At 38.3% G+C, this 18744-nt stretch overlaps 1 protein-coding gene and 1 pseudogene across 13 annotated transcripts in view; one reads left to right on the forward strand and one right to left on the reverse strand.

Annotated features, from left to right (window-relative positions):
* The window catches only part of RABGAP1L (RAB GTPase activating protein 1 like), an 815258-nt gene that overhangs the window by 135429 nt on the left and 661085 nt on the right, over nucleotides 1–18744 (reverse strand). The gene's annotated exons all lie outside the window — the stretch shown is intronic.
* On the forward strand, nucleotides 10430–10933 carry LOC101148113 (NADH dehydrogenase [ubiquinone] 1 alpha subcomplex assembly factor 4-like; annotated as a pseudogene).

Genomic DNA, 18744 nt, shown 5'->3' on the forward strand with positions numbered 1-18744 from the left:
ATTACTGTGGAATTTCAAATGTTGTGAAGGAAGGAGATAAAAAGTGGAATATACAGTTTCATTATTTTGAGGATTCAAGGGAAAATTCCCCACCCTACCTCTCTACTTGTCCTTTTCTTCATTTTTAAAAAATCATTTGATTTTTAATTTTTTTTTAAACAGGGTCTTGCTCTGTTATCCAGATTGGAGTGTAGTGGCATGATCACAGCTCACTGCAACCTCAACTTATCTTGCCTCAGCCTCCCAAGTACCTGGGACAGTAGGTGTGTACCACTGGGCATGGCTAAGATTTATATAAATAAAATATCCTTCCACCTCCGTCTCCCTAGTCATTTTTTAATATTGTGTTGCGAGTTGTGTAAATGGTGCCAGGATACAATTTATAATCCCCTTACTCACTAAATCATCTCCTTCCTGATTTTCGTAAAGTCCACACTGAGCAAACCTTGATGCAAAAGCTAGTGAGGGCCATATAAGAACCACATAAAGAACCTACATTTGTGATGAATTTTGTCATGAAGGAGGTGACTTGTGTCTGGATTGTGATCATGTAATCATGCCTCCTTGTATTAATCCTGCAACCAATATACCATGTGAGCTTAGACAGTGAGGCTCTTACTTTATTTGAAAAAAAAAAAAAAAAGCATTGGACTAAATGACTGGTCAAGTCTACTGAAGTTTAACAGTCCATGACATCATTTTAAAGCATACTGCTATATAAAAATTGTTATTTCAAATTTTTTTTTTAACTTTTAAGTTCAGGGGTACATGTGTAGGATGTGCAGGTTTGTTACACAGGCAAACGTGTGCCATGGGGTTTTTTTGTACAGATTATTTCCTCACCCAGGTATTAAGCTTAGTATCCATCAGTTATTTTTCCTGATCCTCTCCCTCCTACCCTCTGCCCTCTGGTAGTCCCCAGTGTGTGTTGTTCCCCTCTATGTGACCATCATTTAGCACCCACTTGTAAGTGAGAACACACAGTATTCGGTATTAGTTTGCTAAGGATAATGGCCTCCAGCTCCATCCATGTCCCTGCAAAGGACACAATCTCATTCTTTTTTATGGCTGTATAGCATTCCATGGTATATATGTACCACATTTTCTTCTTTTTTTTTTTTTTTTGAGATGGAGTCTCGCTCTGTCTCCCAGGCTGGAGTGCAGTAGCACAATCTCCACTCACTGCAACCTCTGCCTCCTGGGTTCATGCCATTCTCCTGCCTCAGCCTCCCGAGTAGCTGGGACTACAGGCACCCGCCACCACGCCTGGCTAATTTTTTTTGTATTTTTAGTAGAGATGGCGTTTCACCGTGTTAGGCAGGATGGTCTCGATCTCCTGACCTCATGATCCACCCGTCTTGGCCTCCCAAAGTGCTGGGATTAAAGGCATGAGCCACCACACTCGGCCTCACATTTTCTTTAAACAGTCTATCACTGATGGGCATTTAAGCTGATTCCATGTCTTTGCTATTGTGAATAGTGTTGCAATGAATATACGCATGCATGTGTCTTTATAACAGAATGATTTATATTCCTTTTGGTATATAACCACTAAAGGGATTGCTGGGTCAAATGGTATTTCTGTCATTAGGTCTTTGAGGAATCGCCACACTATCTTTTCCACAATGGTTGAACTAATTTACACTCCCATCAACAGTGTAAAATATTCCTTTTTCTCAACAACCTCACCAGCATCTGTTATTTTTTGACTTTTTAATAATAGCCAGAATTGTTATTTTTCAAAGATTATTTGATCTTTAAACCTGCTCAGATGAGACATTTATTACCAGATAGTAGGATCTTTTGCTTTCTTTTTTGTTTTCCTGTAGTAATAATAAGTGTCTCAGGCCAGACTTAAGAATCCATTGTGAAGGTCTAATAGTCTAGGTAAGGATAAAAGGCCAAGAGTCAGCAAGCAGTTGGTAATGGTACACATGGCTGAACTATGACATTATAATGACCTTCATTTTATTTTCACAACCTCTAGAATTAAATATGAGAAGACTCTCCAAATCACAGAACTCAGTTGAGTCACACAGTCACATACGGAAGAGTTTTTCAATCTTGGCACTATTAGTGTTTTGGAATGGCTGACTCTTTGTTGTGGGGAGCTATCCTGTGCATTTAAAGATGCTTTGCACAATCATTGGCCTCTGCACACCAGATAGCAGTAGCATCTCACAACCCAAGGTAATGGCAACCAAAATATCTTCCAGACATTGCTAAATGTCCCCTCAAGGCAAAATCACTCCCTGTTGAGGACCATGGATATACAGTATATTAAAATTACTGGTCTAGTGTGTGGCTTATGCCTGTAATTCCAATACTTTGAGAAGCCAAGGGCAGGAGGATCACTTGAGCCCAGGAGTTCAAGACCAGCATAAGTAACGTAGTAAGACCCCATCTCTACAAAAAAGTTTAAAAAAAATTAGCCAGGCATGGTGGCACATGCCTGTAATCCCAACTACTTGGGAAGCTGAGGTAGGAGGATCATTTGAGCCTGGGAGGTCAAGACTGCAATGAGTGCCACTACATCCCAGCCTGGGTTACAAAGTGAGACCCTGCCTAAAAATACACAATAAAATAATTAAACAATAAAACAATAAAATAAAATACAATTATAGAGAGGAGTTGTTTTTCACCCTAAATTAACTTTTAACTATTAGACTCTTAAAAATATTTTTTATGATTTCAGACCAATCTGATATTGTTTCTGACCCTACTGAAAATTATCAGTAAATGAGTCACTGAATTAGTATCTGTGAAAAACTTTCTTTTATTTTGAGAAGGTTCTTGCTCTCACAGATTACAACAAGAATACACACACTCTTAAAATTAGGAAATCACAAATCAGTTACTGACAAGTCACCTGTGGGTGTCTCATTGTTATCAATATTATTAATACATATCATTATTAATTATATGTTGGTGTAGATATTATTGAAATTCATCAATCAGTTCTATATAGCAGTATCTGTGAATTTCAGAGATAGGAGGGTTATAAAGGGTTTTCAGATTCTTATGTATTCCAATCCATGGTTTATTGATGAATTTATCATAAAAAAGATGATAACTATATTTACTCATAAATATAAGATACAATGACTTCACAGAGTATTGGAATTGGCTTTAGAGATTATTATCTAGTGCCTGATTTACAGCTGGGGAAATGAAAGCCTAAGTCTTAGACAAATGAAAAAGCAAAAATAAATTTCACTTTTAAAAATTAGGAAAATAGGAAATGGAGAGGGTAGCAACAGAAGGAAGCAGATACAAAGCCAAGAGAGAAAAATGTCTCTAATGGTGTGTGCAGGGTGTGACAAACCAAAGCATCATAAATGGCGGCTCTCAGGCCCTGGGACTCATATAGAACAAGAACAAGGGAGGTTCTGGGTATAATTTTACAGCTCTGAACAAAGTCAGTACTTCCTATCAAGGGAAGTTGTTTCTAGTGTAGACCTGTAAAAGCAGATGACAGTGGGCAGACAGAACTTCCCTGGGGCAGTGGTAGAATTCTAGGTTGATATTTTATACCACTTGATTTAACTTGAGATGTTGTTTGGTTGGGTGGGAAGAAGGGTGTACTGAGCATATTTTACACTTTTAAATTTTGAAAGTTTTTTTCATGTGTTTATCCTGGGGCTTTTAAACCCAAAGGTCTAACTTTTTTTTTTTTTTTTTTTTTTTTTTGGAGACGGAGTCTTGCTCTGTCTCCCAGGCTGGAATGCAGTGGGGTGATCTTGACTCACTGCAACCTCCGCCTCCCAGGTTCAAGTGATTCTCCTGCTTCAGCCTCCTGAGTAGCTGGGATTACAGGTGCGCACCAGCACGCCCGGCTAATTTTAGTATTTTTAGTACAGATGGGGTTTCTCCATGTTGGCCAGTCTGGTTTCAAACTCCTGTCCTCAGGTGATCTGCCCACCTCAGCCTCCCAAAGTGCTGGGATTACAGGTGTGAGCCACTGCACCCGGCCTCAAAGGTCTAACTTTAATGTAAAATACATAAAATAGCAAAGTAAAAGGTATGTCCAGTAAAACAGTGGTTGACCTTTGGATGCTTCTGTTCAGTTTAAGTTGTATTTTAAAACTGTCCAGGTATTCCAATGTGTAATTGGTTAGTCTAATCTGAGAATATTTGTATGGGGCTAGAAGTATATAATATTTTAAAAATAAGAGCACAAGTTGTCTTTCTTTTCTTTTTTTTTTTTTTTGAGAGGGAGTCTTGTTCTGTCACCCAGGCTGGAGTGCAGTGGCACGATCTCGGTTCACTGCAACCTCCGCCTCCTGGGTTCAAGCAATTCTCTGCCTCAGCCTCCCGAGTAGCTGGGACTACAGGCGCCCACCACCACGCCCGGCTAATTTTTTGTAGTTTTAGTAGAGATGGGGTTTCACCATCTTGGCCAGGCTGGTCTTGAACTCCTGACCTTGTGATTCACTCGCCTTGGCCTCCCAAAGTGCTGGGATTACAGGCGTGAGCCACTGCGTCCAGCTTGTCTTTCCATTTTAACTGGCCAACTGAAAAAGCTACGCTCTGCCAGTACAAACAAAAATAAGTCATTGCATGAACACCAAGCCATCATTAAAAATAGGCTTAAAGAAACTTCAAATACTAAAAAGTAGTTTATATAACTTTACCTTTTCAAGTGGGACTTCAGTTAAATTCAAGAGAACACACAAGTTGCTAAGTGCTTCCTATGTACAAAGCAGAGTGCTACACATCTGGGGTAGCAGAATGAAAAACTCAAGAACTCATATTTCTATAAATAGTCTATAGTAAAAAACTGAAATTTCTATACATAATGAAAATAAGTGAGTTAATCCCACATTCTCCACACACACAAAAATACCTTTTAATCTAAATCCATTTCAAAATTTCTTTGACTTGAGACTTTCTTTTCAAAAACCTGCTTTAAACAGGCTCTCAAGAGCCATGTCTTTGTTTAATAGGGGCAGAAAATAAGGCCCATAGAAGTGGAATGCTTACTTAAGGATCCTATGAAATGACAGGTGGAATTTAGACTTATGTAAGAGCTGGACAGGCCCTCTGGAGTCCTCTAACTTAACTGCTTATGTCAAAGGCCTGGTATCACATAGCTATTCAGTGGCAAAATTAAGATGTGTAGCAGCCCTTCTGACTCTTAAGCAAAGGCCCTCATGGAAACTAAAACCATGTCTTGCCCTTGGTTTATATCTAGGATACAGTTATTCCTAGTGTTCCACAGAGCACAACTGAACTCTTGGAGCTAAATAAGGTGGGAAGAAGCTTCCTCCAGTGTCTTTCAGACTGGAGAAGCTCTAAGCTTGAATGGGGCCATCAGAGTGGTCTACCTGGCTGCCTGGTTCAGATTTGCTATGACCCTCCAGAACAAGGCAGAAAATAGATTGGTCTCTACTACTAGAATATATGACCTATGCTCAATGGTAATTTGACTTCCTACACTTAATATAAAATCAGGTTCCTGATTTTATGTAATTTGTTCTTTATTGAGAATATCATAGGGAAAATATAACTTGAAAAGGGTTTACATAGGAAAGAAAGAGGGAGCATTAAAAAAGGCATTTATGGGCTGGGTGTGGTGGCTCACTCCTGTAATCCCAGCACTTTGGGAAGCCGAGGCGGGTGGATCAGTTGAGGTCAGGAGTTCGAGACCAGCCTGGCCAACATGGCGAAACCCTGTCTCTACTAAAAATACAAAAACTAGCCAGATGCGGTGGTACGCGCCTGTAATCCCAGCTACTCAGGAGGCTGAGGCAAGAGAATCACTTGAATCCTGGAGGCAGAGGTTACAGTGAGCCAAGATCACTGCGCTCCAGCCTGGGTGACAGAGTGAGACAACGTCTCAAAAAAAAAAAAAAAAAAAGCATTTATATTGAGTCTATTGCAGTTATAATTTAAAAGGTAAAAGTTTTTTTTTCAAATTCACTGGTGGAATCTATAAATCTATCACTCATTTCCTGCTTGCTTAGGCCCTTAAGGGTCTAATTGATTTCCTGAGCTGAAACTAGGTAATGGAAAATACTTAGAATAACAATCATCCAGTGAGATGGGCATTTGGCATCTATGAACCCAAAATATATTCTTGCTCATAATTCCCTTCAGTAATTTATATGGTTTCTAAAGGAATAATCTCACCTTTACAATGAAAGGTCTTCGCTTAATAAAACATAGTAAAGCATTTCCCCTAGTGTTTTATGAATAAGGGCATGCCTCTGTGACATTCTCTAGCCTCAACACCTATGTAATATAAGGCCTGGAAGTGTATTACCTGCTTTCCTGCCAAACTATTCATTCGTGAAGTCAATGAACAAAAAACAAAAACAAAAACATGAGGTCAATATTATTACTGTGACAAATCTGAGATTTTCATATTTAAGTGATGGAAATCTGTTATTTAAGCTTATTATACCACCTATTTGTAATACTGTCCCAAAGCTGCAGAGGCCCAAATTAGTTAAGGCAAACTACAGTGTGCTGATGCTGGATGTACTATGGGCAGCCTGCAATCTGACATTCATTATACTTCTCAAAGTCTCATTCCCACCAATTTCTTTATCTCTGTGGACTGTACATCATTACTGACCATAAGCATTCCTCTGTCACATCTGTTGTAAGATGGAGGGTCCAAACTGTATTTAGCCTAGGAGAAGCATTATTCAGAATATAAACATGCCAGAGGAAAACCCCAAATGCAGAGAGAGCCAAACATGACTTTGAGGTGATCTGTACCATACTTCCCTTTCCTTTAGCAAAGCTCATCAAGAGATAGCTTAGAAAATAGTCTACCAGAGCCAGGTTTGGGCTTTGGAACAAAGCTAGCCTTTTTGGTTTTTTTGTTTTTTTGAGATGGAGTGGAGTCGCACTCTGTCACCCAGGCTGGAGTGCAGTGGCGCCATCTCAGCTCACCGCAACCTCCACCTCCCAGGTTCAAGCAATTCTCCTGTCTCAGCCTCCCGAGTAGCTGGGACTACAGGTGTGCGCCACCATGCCTGGCTAATTTTTTGTATTTTTAGTAGAGACAGGGTTTCACCGTGTTAGCCAGGATAGTCTTGATCTCCTGACCTCGTGATCCGCCTGCCTCAGCCTCCCAAAGTGTTGGGATTACAGGCGTGAGCCACTGCAACCAGCCCAAAGCTAGCCTTTGAAATGAGACCTAGGTTTAAGGAACTTACCTCACACAGTTCACTTATGAGTTATATATAACTCTGAAACCTAAGCCCAGAAGATTTCAATTTCTTTTAAAATAATATCTGTAAAATATGGTTTATACAGAAAATAAAGCTCAGTATATAATTTGACTAGATAATGTCAATCATGTTTTACTGGATGTTAAAAAAAAAAAAACAACCCAGCCTCCTTTCTTTCAAGTGGCATTCTTATCATATTATGCAAATTATTACCTTTTTATAATTGAGACACCAATCAGTGATAAAGCCATTTTACGTGTTTTGGCACAGAGCATTAATATAATTTTTGCTACTCTAAATGCCTCAATCCACAACAGAATCAGCAATAATACAGTTTCATTCCTTTTAGAAACATTAAAAACAAAACAAAGCAAAACATTTAATTTCATTTCCTAAAGATAAATAACAAACTTCTGCTAAAAATGATCAATATTATCTTTAAAGAAACTTGATTATCCTAACAATATAGAAACATTTTTCTACTAGTGATACTCCTTTACAGTCATTAAAATCAGTTGTTTAAATTTTTCTTCATGGGTTCTACTTTTTTTTGTTTTTATTTTTTTTTGAGACCAAATCTTGCTCTGTCACCCAGGCTGGAGTGCAGTTGCATGATCTCAGCTCACTGCAGCCTCTGTCTCCTGGGTTCAAGTGATTCTCTTGCCTCAGCCTCCTGAGTAGCTGGGATTACAGGCCCACGCCAACACGCCCAGCTAATTTTTTTGTATTTTTAGTAGCGATGGGGTTTCACTATGTTGGCCAGGCTGGTCTCGAACTCCTGGCCTCAAGTGATCAGCCCACCTCAGCCTCCCAAATTGCTGGGATTACAGGTGTGAGCCACCATGCCCAGCCGGGTTCCACTTTTATCACAGATAAATCTTTTTATAATACACTGCACATAAGGCAGAAGCATTCCTTGACCTCAGCAGGCTTACAACAAGTCCCTGAAGTCATCTAAGAAAGAAAAAACTGGACCACGTAACTTACTGGCAAAAAGAAAAAGCATCACAACTCAGTAACAGAGAGTCACAGTCTTATTGCACTTGATGATGGATGCTATGGACTCCTGATGCTGACTTGCAGCATTTCTGTTGTGTGCTTTTCTACTCAGAATGTGAAGTGATGGGAATCACAGAAGCAATTCCCCACACTCTTGAATCCTCCGACACTCTTCAGAGAACTTAACCAATATGTTTCTTCTCTGTGGTTCTCAAAGTTACTTTTTCCAGGTAAAAGTTTACAAAAGTACTATCAATTAAATAAAAAGTAAATGATAGCTTTCCACACTGTTAAATTAAAAGAATTAATTGAAAGGTAAGTTCTAGTGTATAGCAACTTAAAAGGTAAACTACCTTTATTCAGTCTTGGATAAAACTGCCAATGGAACAAAATTGGGTTAATTTAAGTGAAACTCTAGAAAAACTAAAGTAGTCAAAGAATTCCAGTGTTACTTGATTGCACTATCATATCAGAAATTTCTCTCATGGCCATTTAAATCCAGGTCACATAAACCCAGGAATTTTTAGAAAGGTAGGAGATAATTTCCTAAGACATCCAAAGAAAAGGCCAGGTGTGGTGGCACACATTGTAATCCCAACACTTTGGGAAGCTGAGGTGGGAGGACTGCTAGAGCCCAAGAGTTCGAGACCAGCCTGGGCAACCACAGAGAGACTCTGTCTCTATCAAAAAAAATTAAAAAAAAAAAAAAAGCTGTGCATGGTGGTGCGTGTCTGCAGCCAAGCTACTCAGGAGACTGAGATGGGAAGATTGCTTGAGCCTGGAAGGTCAAGGTTGCAGTAAGCGGTGATTGTACTCCAGCATGGGCGACAGAGCAAGGCCCTGTCTCAAAAAAAAAAAGAAAGAAATGGCAACTTCTTCATTGAAAATACAAGATTATTTAAAACAGAAATGCTAAAAAAAATTGCTTCTAAGACTATAATCTGAAAGAGGGAAAGACTGAGACAGGTATAAAAAATTCATTCTCTGCACAATTGGAGAAAGTAATGAAAAGACAGCAGAGCATATTCTACTTATGGCACCAATGGAAACGATGCAGCCTCTGGCTGACACATGACACTGTTCCACCGGCTCTGCAGCTGCTTTGGCACTACCCATCACACCCAGACTGGAGGGAATATGGCTCCAATCTCTAAAGCCTCTGAAAGCCCACATGTATTAAAGTTTTAGAACGTAATTTTGCTCTATTAGTTTCTACTCCTATATATAACATATTTAGCAGCTGAAAACAATATCCATTTATTATCTCACATCCCTGTAGGTCAGGAGTCCCAAGTGGGCTCTGCTCAGGGTATCACAAAGCTGAAATCAAGATGCCTGTTGGGCTGGACTCTCATCTGGAGACTGGGGAAGAATCCACTCTCAACCTCTTTCAGGTTTTTGACAGAGCTAGTAGTTCCTTGAGGTTGCAAGGATTTGGCCAGTTCCCTTGCTAGCTGTCAGCTGGGAGCTGTCCTCAGCTCCTCAAAACTACTTGCCTTCTTTCTCAAGTGGTCTCCTCCACTTTCAAAGCAGCTATTGCACACTGAGTCCTTCTCATACTTCCAATCTCTTTGACTTTCCCTCCTGCCATTAGCCAAAGAAAGCTCTCTGCTTTCAAGGCTCATATGATTCGATTAGGCCCACTCAGATAATGTAGGCTTGAATTTCCTATTTTAAGGTCAACTGTGCCATATGGCAAAACATAATCACAGAATCAGTAATAGAGCATCATATTCATCATGATTCCAGGAATTACGATGGGACATCTTTGGGGAAGGGAGGTATTTAAGAAATTACGCCTACTACATTTACTGAAAACTTAAGGTAAACATAATAACAAAAGCCAAATAGTGTTGTCAACTTGTTCAAATGTAAAACAAAGATGTTCTAAATTCCTCATACTTGGATGAGTACCATATGCAAATGGTACAAAATACAAAAGCTATAAAAGATATACAGGAAAAAACAAGACTTCTTTCTAATAATGTCACTCAGCCCCAGTTCTGTTCCCTGGGAATAATAACTGTTTACTAGTTTCTCATGTGTCCTTCCAGAGATACCCACATTTATTAAAGCATATGTATTTGGGAAGACTGAGTTGATTTATTCCTGAAAGATTTGGCAGAATTCCCCTGTTAAATCACCAAGGCCTCAGTAGAAGAAAGTTATTCTAGGGTACCCCGGAGGTTTCCTGCACTGGTGTTCCCACGTGTGGCGTAAACCTGAGGGCATCATGTTATGAGGAGATGGGGGCTGCAGTGACTCGCAGGATCAGGAATTTCAACCTAGAGAACTGAGCGGAATGGGAGATCAACAAGATGAAGCCCCCTCCCAATCCCAGGCACCCCTCTACCAACAGCCTCCTGCAAGAGCAGATTAGTTTCTATTCAGAAATTAAGGGAGAGATTGCTCATAAAGATGACAAGCTGCTGTCATTTCTAAAAGATGTGTATGTTGATTCCAATGATCCTGTGTCTTCCGTGCAGGTAAAAGCTGCTGAAACATGTCAAGAGCTGAAAGAATTCAGATTGCCTTTTGGCCATCACTTTAATATGATAAATATTAAGATCATTCCCAAAGGCAAAATTTCCATTGTAGAAGCATCGACACTTCTCAATAATCATAAACTTTATCCAGAAACATGAACTGCTGAGAAAATAGCCCAAGAATACCATTTAGAACAGAAAGATGCAAATTCAGAAGTCGAAATCTTCCCTCCTGAAGACAAGAAAGCAATACAATCAAAATGAAGAAAATCACAACAATTTCCTATGTGTACTTCTCATCCTGTATATTTTCTCATTTTTCACATATTAAATTATGTTAATTACCATGTGTTTAATGCTAATTGTGAGAGCATACTCTTAATATTTATTGACCTCCCTGACTTTTCAGGATTGCCATAGAATGTATTTTGTTTTCTTTTAATTTGGCATAGACATATTTTATATGTACATGTCAGCATGACTAATCAGTACATCTGTACCTTTATTATAAGTAAAAGAGCGTGTTATTTTAGGCACATCATACCAACTTTTAAATTGGTCATATGGCCCCTTGGGAAATATCCTGAATCCCTCATTTAAGTTTTACTGTCCAGTTTAGGTGTTTAGTTAATTCTTCATATGTGATAGAGAAAGTAAAAGCTTTCCTGACTCTTAAGACTGTGACATTTTCTTGTTAGGGAAAGAGACTTGATAGTGAGGTAGACTAACAGTATTTCCCAAATAAAGGCACACAGGAAAAAATTACGAATCAGTAGAATCTAATTAAAATTACTACTCCAGGGAGTAAGAAGTATCGAGGATTTATTTTATTTTGAACTGGTTTTAAGTATGGAATAATTGTTTTTACAGTTATAAAAAGTAATTAGTGGTGTTTACAAAATGTTGGGAATTTCTGCTTTGACAAACAAATAGGTAAGTCCCATGGCCTTCAGAGAGGCAGGCAGCAGTAGAAACTTTCGAAAAAGTAACATTTCTCTGGATTTAACATGGAAATAGAAAAATTTAAAGAATAATTAAATAAGAAAACGATGGTAAATGAAATTTAGTGATTATATATAGTTTTGGATGTTAATGCTAGTTGAGAGAAGAGAGAAAAAACATCAAGTAGAAGCAGAGAACAGGATCATTGGAAGGGACCTGAGAAACTGCTGCTTCATCCATTTTAGCAAACTTATGAGCACACCATGTACCAGCACTAGGATCTTGAGTGAAATTGTGTGAGTTTAGCTCTGCCTAATATATTACTATTGTGGGATCTTTGGGAGACTGTGTATCCTCTTTGAGACTGAATTTCTTCTATAAAATGAGCATACTGCTACCTTACTTAAATTTAAGGGTTATCATGAAAATAAATGAAACAGTAAAGGACTACAAAGGGCCAAGCAAATATGAATTATTTATGCAGTGGAGAAACAGGCTCCTGGGGAGAATATATGATCTATGGTTCTGTAGTTTATGACCTAACCAGGCCCAGAATTTAGGTTTTCAAATCCTAGTAATGAGTTTTTTCTGTTGTGCCAAAAAGTAGCACACCTCAGGAGAGGGAAAATGTGTGTACTGTGGGTATATTGGGGTTATCAGTGCTTCTGAGGGAAGACAGGCATCACTACTTCCCAGAGATGCCCCTGGAAATGATATAGAAGATGCTGAAGAATTCAACATGATGACAGAAGGAGGCATTTGTAGTAATGCTAAGAACAGAAAAATGGACTAAGTGGAAAATTTGTAAGCATGTCTTTGAATGTAGATTTGTTATGTGAACAAACTATATACCTAGTTTATTTTTGGTTTAACATAATAATTCTTTTGAGAAAACATGAAATAACTACTCAATATAAAATGCATTTTAAAACTGCTATAAATCAGTCAAAACTTTATTCCTTTTATCATAATGGTCACTATTTGAGTCACTAGTGCTATTTCTGAGCCATCTCCTATTGGCATCTACATTGTGGTTAGGCAGCTGTTACATGGTTTCACATGACAAAATAAAGGACTTCCAATATCAAAAGAAAAAAAAAAGAAAGTTATTCTGTGCTAATAGTTTAGATTTTCTAGTTATCTAAAGTTAGTATTTATTTTTTCAATTTTCCTAGAAAATCATCCATTTCTTCTAGGTTCTCAAATTAATTTGCACAGGATTGAACAAAATATTTTCTTAGGATTCTCTTCTTTTCTATTTTTATCATTTCCCCATTATTTCTTGGTTTATGCTCTTTCCTGTCTACTTTTTGATTTTATAAACTTAATATCATATTTTTAAAAAATCAGCTCTTTTATTTAGCTGATCAATTTTTGTCTAATTTATAACTTTTATTCCCTTCTGCTTTTTTATGTTTATTGATAATTTTTCTAACTTTGAGTTAGATATTTAATGGAGTTATTTTCTTTCTTCATTAAGATAAGTGCCTCTGAACTCTACTTTAGCTCCATCTCACAATTTCTGATATGTAGTGTTTTCATTATGCTTTTTAGATTTTCTATAACTTGTTTGGTTTCTTCTGATCTAAGAATTATTTTAGTAGGAAATTTAAAATGTCCAGGTGATGATATTCTTTTTCCTAAGTTCTACTCTTATTGCAATGAGATCACAGAATGCTGTATATATTTACTTTGCCTTTTGAAATTCTTTGAAATTTTCTTTATGGTCTATTTTTGTGAATGTTTTATTTGATATTCTTAGTTTTCAGGATACAAAGCTTGACAAATCTCAAATACTGACTTCATTCATTATTTTATTTGGGTTTTCTTTCTCTTAGTTGTTGTCCACTTGATCTCTTATGAACTAAGAGAAGTGAATAAACATTCTTATCACTACTATGTAACTATTATTCTTTATATTTTCTGTAGTTTCTGCTTTATGGATGGTTTAATGCTATACTGTTGCTTTGAATTATTCCTCATTGCCTTATTTAAAGCTTTTCCACTAAATTCAATCTTGTCTGATAGTAAAGATATAATCTCTACTTTTTTCTTTGTGTTTCCCATGTTTTCCATCTTGTCTGTGTGATTCCTCATTGAGTCTATTACCCTTCTTCTTCTTTTTTTTTTTTTTTGAGACAGATTCTCACTCTGTCACCCAGACTGGAATGCAATGGCTCAATCTCAGCTCACTGCAACCTCCACCTCCCAGGTTCAAGCAATCCTCCTGCCTCAGCCTCCCAAGTAGCTGGGATTACAGGTGCCTGCCACCACGCCCAGCTAAATTTTTTCTTTTGTTTTTTTGTATTTTTAGTAGAGACAGGGTTTCGAGCTCCTGCCCTCAGGTGATCCGCTCGCCTCAGCCTCCCAAAGTGCTGGGATTACAGGCGTGAGTCACCGTGCCCAGCACCCCCGCTTCTTCTTTATACCCTAGGAAGGCCAAGAAAGCTCCTGCTGCTAGTACACAAATCCTATCCCATAAACTGGGCATTATTGGTTTTGCCCCCTAGAAAGTTCTGCCAGCTTTGTGTGAGATCTGCAGCCGTGGGCATTTTTAACTGCATTTATCATTCTTCATCACATTTTGTAGTCTGGAGTTGTGCATATATCTTTCTTTGAAGATAGGGTTCATGTTTCTACCATGTTGCTCTCCCAGTGCAGTTGGATAATTTGTAAGGGAGAAGGAAAATAATGCTGTAATTTTTGTTCTGTCATTTTAAAAATCAGAATCTAGAATTTATTTTTTGCCAATTCTCCTCCTCTATCCCATACTCTATGTCATGCTTTCTGGCCAAATGCTATGCTGTTCTGTGCTCTGCAGATGTTCTGATGTTCTAGATAACAGTATGTTCTTGTCCTTAGTCCCCTAAATGTGAATGGCCTATCTAATATAGTATAATAGTTCAGCTTTCCTTAGTTCTGATGACCAACATTATGCATATATTATCTGGTTCCTTGAAATTCCTCCCATAGTTTCTTGGCTGTTCTACACTGTCTATATCTATCTCTCCCAGAAATTTCTGGAAATCCGACTCTTGTCTCTAACTTGTATCTCTCTCTTCAGTTCAGTTTAGTCTGCCTGAAAAAATATTTTTACCAGGCAGTTCAAAGCTGCTGCTAAACCTTAAGACAGAACCATAGCTGGGCCACATTATGTACTCAATAGTGTTTCACCTATTATATACAGAGCCCTCTCCTGGGAATTGGTGAGGCACACCAAGATGAGTGCTTCAGGAACTCAAAATCTAATAGGGGAGAAAGAAAAAATGTTGTTCTGAAGCTATTTTGCTAAATGCACATTTCCACGTAGTCTCCTCAATGCCAACGTGTGCTATTAGTGTTAGCCATCTTTCTCTGAGCCCTCCCTGTAATGCATCACCTCTCTTAAACAATTAGGATTATATACGTTACTTTTTCCTATTCAAGGTCAATATATTCTTGGGTGGCCACAAAACTGCTATTGTTCATCAGTCCTTGCCTTGGTTACAGAGCTAAAATAATAGACACTGAACTCATAGAACAGCTGTATAAATTAGGATCCTTTGACCACAAAGAATAGAGACTCAATAAAGTTGTCTCAAGTATCTGTGTGTAGATGTGCATGTGAGAGGGGTAACTGGGAACAGTTATTGTAAGGTTTCACATGAAAATAAGGAACAAAGGTATGTTTTGTGGCTAGGCCTTATGGGAACTCATGGAAAGTAGTTTAACCAGGTCTCATGAAAAGTATAGGAACACAGATGGAGAATTTCAAGTTGTAATTTCAAGTTGTTCAGAACCCAATAGATAAGTAATGATGTAATTAGTTCTTTATCCCCTTGGCAGCAATTTGTTGACCATCCTCTTCCCCCACAGATACAATTTAAATATATGTATCTACCCCCACCCCTACCAACATACACACACACACACACACAAACACACACACACACACTTGTAAAAAAGTTCATGACTTAGCTCATACTTACTTGTCACTCTTGCTTATTCATGGCTTCTACTGACTCATGTCATTTTTTTTTTTTTTTTTTTGAGACGGAGTCTCACTTTGTCACCCAGGCTGGAGTGCAGTGGCGCGATCTTGGGTCACTACAAGCTCCGCCTCCCGGGTTCACGCCATTCTCCCGCCTCAGCCTCTCCGAGTAGCTGGGACTACAGGCGCCCGCCACCAAGCCCGGCTAATTTTTTGTATTTTTAGTAGAGACGGGGTTTCACTGTGGTCTCGATCCCCTGACCTCGTGATCCGCCGGCCTCAGCCTCCCAAAGTGCTGGGATTACAAGCGTGAGCCACAGCGCCCGGCCCATGTCATTTTTGTCTGCCTCTTTTTCTGGTTAAGCAGTTGGTGTTTGCTCCTATCAAATAATACTCTCTATTTCAAATTAAAAATTTCCTAAGAAAGAGCATCTGATCAGTCCACTATGTCACTATGATCAGTTAGATAAAACACTTGTATTAGGTCGTTAAATCTGTCAGCCTTCACGCTACCTGAATGCTTTAGGTCAAATGTTCTGAGATGTGGTCAAGATGGTAAAGTCATGCAATATAGAACATGGCCATCTATATGTATCTAGCTAGAGTTGGTATCCTTAGCAAGAGGCTACAGGTAGGACCCCTTAGGAAAGGACTCTGGGTATACAGAAACTCCTAGATTTCACCTATCCAATATAGTATAATTGTTAAGCTTTCCTCAGTTCCAATGATCAACATTATGCATTTTATCCTAGGTTCTCTATGATTAGCAAGAAACATTAGTCTTGTGAAACAGATATGCTCATTTTATTGCATTTTAAGTATTTCTTTTATACTTACACGTAATCACTGCCAAGATAAATGTCCATATGCTATACCACCAAAGGCAGGAGAACTTAGCCTGGCCAGCTAGAAACTTTTTGGAAAGAGCTATATCAAATAGCTACTACTGCTAGTTTTCAAGGGGTTAAAGGGACTAATATATCTACTTCTATAAACAGACTATCCATTCACTAGGGTCAAGCACTAGTATACCTAGCAGAAATTAGGGCTTACTTATAATTACATTTCTGCCACCTAAGACCACACAGACAAAAGATTTTTTATTTCACTTTTGACAAATCAGCACTGAATTTAGGTCTGCTCATAACAATCCCTATGAGAATAGCTTTTATTATCATCCTATAAAATGGGAAAGAAAATAATTCTAGATGCTAACAATGCCATCATTCTAGATTAGGGGTACACTAGATTAAAAGAATAAACTCCTTTTGTTTTAGAATTTCAACTAGAACACAGCTGTAAACTTCAGCCTGGCCTGGCATCTGAACTGAGGCAATAAATGCCATATTTGGCATAGCATTTGTTTGCCCAAATCTAACCATATGCCACTGGAATTGAAGAGGAGGCAATTCTCCACAGGGCCAGAATGTATTCCTTTAAAGCTCTCATGGGGGCATGCTCTTCCACCTGTCCCTGTGTGTGAGATTTGCCCAATTCTTGCAAAACTATAAACTCTACCAATCATAAAAATAATCTGATAATTTTTTAGAGTACACAAGTTGAAGATATATTCATCAAACAAAGGTGATAACAACTTAAGATCCTTACACAATAAACATCATAATGAGAAGTTTCTCATAAAAATATTTTCAATTTCCAGGTAATGACCTATATCTTATAGACATATTACTGATGTGGTTAAAAATAAATTCTTTATAGTGAATCATACAGAAAATTCATTCTACAAGGAACATTTTTTTTTTTTTTGAGACCGAGTTTTGCTCTTGTTGCCCAGGCTGGAGTGCAATGGCACGATCTCGGCTCAGTGCAACCTCTCCCTCCCGGGTTCAAGTGATTCTCCCACCTCAGCCCCCCAAGTAACTGGAATTACAGGCATGCGCCACCACGCCCAGCTAATTTTTGTATTTTCAGTAGAGATGGGGTTTCACCATGTTGGCCAGGCTGGTCTTGAACTCCTGACCTCAGGTGATTTGCCCACCTTGGCCTCCCAAAGTGCTGGGATTACAGGCATGAGCCACTGCGCCCCACCTGGAACATATTTTTATTAGTCAGATACATACCACACTACTTTCAGCATTCATTTGGTTTTCATCCAAGGAGTTACAAAGCACTTATAATATCATTTTGCCAGGAATCACGCTGGGTGTTCAGCATATGGAACTGAATTTACCTCATACCTTCCCTCAAGAGAAGGAGCGATGAAGCCAACAATGCAAAAAGACTGATAAGTAAATATAACAGAGAACAATGTCAGAGTATGTCTAGCTGGCTAATCCATTGGCCAAAGATACAGAGGGCACATTCTGGCTTCAGCAAGTCCTATCAGAGATATGTCACACTTTGCATACTCTCAAAAGCGTTTACCTCAAGAGATACTATGAAATCTACTATCAGATGTACAAAGGAAGAAAACATATTTCTCAACTTTGATTTATGATTATTTTGTATCCCAGTGTAAAAACTTGATTATTAAACTGGGCAAGAAGAGAGAAATCAAGATTGTCATCAAGTCTCTGTTTTACAATGAGGGTGCTATTAGCAGGTGGAAAGAAATAGCTACAGAAGAATACATCTTTGAAATGAATTACTGGGTCAGACAGAGGGAGAGAGAAAAACAGATTATCTGATATGGAGCATAGAAAGAAATCATATCCTTCAACTCCTCTCTCATACCTCAAACATCTTAGCTTCCCTCACTCCCTGTACAAACCTCCTAACATCCTAATCTACTCAATTTGCCTGGTCACGTATGACAGAAAATACATGTTGAAAAAAAAGAGAAAAGAAATGAATGGGAATAAAATTATGTTCTTGATACCACCTTGAAATCAAATTAACATCTTTTAATATATGCTAGCTGCTGAAGCAGTTGAATTACAGAATCTGAATGATTTAAAATAATAGTTTACTTTTTTGTTTATGCAAAGTTCAGATGGCAGAAAAGTAGGCATGGGGATTCTGAACCATGCAGTCATTTTAGGAATTTCAACTGAAGGTGGTTCTTTCACCCTCAATGTGTGGCTTCCGAGGTCACTTTGGGTGCCAATATCCAGTTGACACAAGGGATAGACAGCATGAAAGCTGCATAAGGAATTTTTTTTTTACATAACCAGACCAAAGGAAGAAATATACATCACTTTTA

This window comes from Gorilla gorilla, chromosome 1 (genome assembly GCF_029281585.2).
Source record: "Gorilla gorilla gorilla isolate KB3781 chromosome 1, NHGRI_mGorGor1-v2.1_pri, whole genome shotgun sequence".
NCBI classification, from domain to species: domain Eukaryota; kingdom Metazoa; phylum Chordata; class Mammalia; order Primates; family Hominidae; genus Gorilla; species Gorilla gorilla.